The sequence below is a fragment of the Bolinopsis microptera genome, chromosome 8 (assembly GCF_026151205.1).
Source record: "Bolinopsis microptera isolate Bmic1 chromosome 8, MBARI_Bmic_1.0, whole genome shotgun sequence".
Lineage (NCBI taxonomy): Eukaryota > Metazoa > Ctenophora > Tentaculata > Lobata > Bolinopsidae > Bolinopsis > Bolinopsis microptera.
In genome coordinates, this window is record NC_087079.1 from 7,537,825 (window position 1) to 7,540,894 (window position 3,070).

Below are 3,070 nucleotides of genomic sequence, written 5' to 3' on the forward strand. Positions count from 1 at the left end.
GTACAATAGTAAAGGGGGTACATAGTATACCCCCAATAAAGACACCGCTCGTGCTTGCCAGCACTGTGATGTAAGTCATATTATAATCACGGTGACCTTTGAGGTACTGCAGTTCATACTTACCACAAGTACTGTGCTCATGATGGAATAAAGTAGATTATTCACTAAAAGTATTGTTAAAACTTTCCCAGAGCTTCAGTTTATGATACAGGCTGATATGCTGAATGTACACACATATTGGAAAAATGAAGTTATTAAGTTAACAACGATCATAATATTCTTATCTAGCCTGGTAAAAATAATATACTTATCCAGCCTGGTAAAAGTAAACACGGGCTTAAAAATGTAAAAGTGGGCCACTAGCTGCGAGGCTGGACTCGAAGCAGGGGTGTGCGACGCCGCCGAACGCCGCCGCCGCCGAGTTTTTAGCCCACGCCGCTGCGTCGAACAATTTATCGGCGGCGCAAACGGCGTGAACGTGGTATTTTTAAAATTTGAATTTTCAAAAAATTACTCAACAAAATTTAATGAAAAAATTTGAAAATTATATCGAACGCGTATTACCGCTTAAGCGCGCTGGTGACGAGTGTATAAAATCCCTCTAGCATGTCTGACGTCAACATCAAGTAGTTCGATGTAATTGTATAGCATATGCAATGTTTCATGAAATTGTGAATTCCTCTCATACGATCAACGATGAATTGAAGTGATTTGATTTGAAACTGTCAAAACCTTATTAATACTATTACTAAGTCAATCCTTTACCTAAGCAATGAATTTCCATTTTGTCGAGTCACAACTGAAACTGCCAATTGTCCACAGGCCACGCCGCCGAACGCCGCCGCCGCCGCTAATTTTGGCCACGCCGCCGCCGATTTTGGTAGAACACGGCGGCGCACACCACTGACTCGAAGGATAAGAAAACGGACAGGTTTTGTTAGACTCGTTTATGTGAACCTAGGCTGTTGAATAATACGAGGGTGAGATGCCGGTAGCAGACGAAAAATGTGGGCCCCATTTGTTTAACAATGGCGCCCACGTCCGAGTAAAGATCGCACCTAGAGGGTGCTCCAAGGTGCTCCAGGGTACTTCACGGTGGTCCGGGTTCCTCTAGGTGCTCCAGGGTGCTTCACGGTGCCCAGTATAACTAAGTAGAATAGTAATGTTGGTTTTCTTGCTCGGGTGGTTATATATAATTCATCTTACTTGTAACCTGTTATTTGTAACATGTTTACTGAATCCTTAGGATGGTAAGTTTAGGCGTGTGAACTGTTGTGTGTGATTATTGTGTGAAGTGAAGGATAATGATTTGTTAGTGTATAACGTACCATAACTGTGGATAATGATTTAGCCTTCGCGTAGTGAGAGAGATGCCGCTCAGGCCGCCTTAGACTAGTGCAAGTGTTTACTGTCTAAATCATGCCCCATACTATTGAGGCAGCTTGAACCCAGGAAGCTTTATTCCACTATGACGTTAACAATGTTCATTGTTCATGCATAGTGCATAGTGCATACGGAGTATTTTAAAGTCGCCGTTTTTTTGTGTGGACGAAATATCAAGGAAGTTATAAACATATTTCATATAAAATAATATAAAACATCCGCATCCATACTATACAAACTGGTGGATTTGTGTAGTGTTATTGAGTCTCATGATTTGATAGTTCTTTTATTCAAATTTTTGATTGTTTCTGAATAGACTCAGTGAAGACAGATTCTAATGGAAATAAATAGCTGAATAACGTATCGACATTTCTACGTCATACTCATATTCTAAAATAGTATTAATTCAATTATAACGATCAACATGTACGACGAAATTTATTTCAAACAAAATATATAACTGTAAAATAGTTATCCACTGTAAAATAGTTTTTAACGAAATCAGAGCAAATATGAACATAAAACTGACAACATTTTATCAAATAGGGCTCATCTGAAAATTAACGAATAGCGTGCGACGTGTACATGAGATAAAAGACTAAAAGAGATAAAAGAAATTAATGGCAGCAGAGAAGTGAAATTTAAACGAAAATATTACTATTTACACGTCACTTAACTAAAAACTGTGTTAGATTGTTCAAACTTCAACTCTGTTTTGTCGTTGAGTGTTGGTTTCTTTTCAACTAAAAATCGGGCTTCTTTAATCTTTCTGTTGATGAGCGATGTTCCTCTGTCTACGATTTGAAGTTTTAGCTTTGGGGGGCCTGTGTACTGAGGGTGACTTTCCTATGTCGATCTTCTTGTAGACGTTTCCATTGTCGAGGTGAGTTGTAGTTGTCCTGATGTGATCTTCCTTGGGCATTACTAATACTACAAACTCTGCTGTTTTGTCAGCGACGAAAATTTGAAGGTCTTCAACACCTACAGAATAAACTGGGCAAACAAAAGTACACAAACAAGTTAACTAAAACTCTAAAAGACTATCAGTGTCTTCGGCGTCGCGCGCTACTTTAAGCGAGTTAGCGAGAGGGCTCTGGTTAGAGTAACTATCCACACAGGGGGGCTGAAACCAGGTTTTCGATCAAACGCTGCCATTTGTTGTCAAACGTCGCCAACACTAACAGTTGCTCTTGTCCAATAATGAATAAAATCGCTGCATTTTGCAAGTCATTATGCATAATTGAATCACATATATTCGTAATTTCGTATGTTGTAGCGCGATGCACTGCTGGCACTGCCACTGGGCCGCGCCGCGCATCTTCTCGCAACCACACGTATGCAAAATGCAAATCGGCGCGAGATGCGAAGGATTGACATCGTGAATCAATGATTACGATTAATTTCGTGGTTAATAGTACTAGTAGTTCGAGGAATTATAATTTCCATGAAAGTTAGCGATTTATATCATTTCAGGCTCCTTACCTAACTGGAATTGCAGAATGTGTGATTTTTAGCCAAATGAGATAAACGTTAGGATATGAAATATCAGTTGTCGTTATTAAACATTGTCGTTTAGATTCGATTCTAGAACAAAATTTTAGGATTAGTTTATAGTTGCTTTGGTATTTTTCATTGTAATTGTATTTGTACTGCATGTGGTACATAAACACTAAATATTGATTAGTAT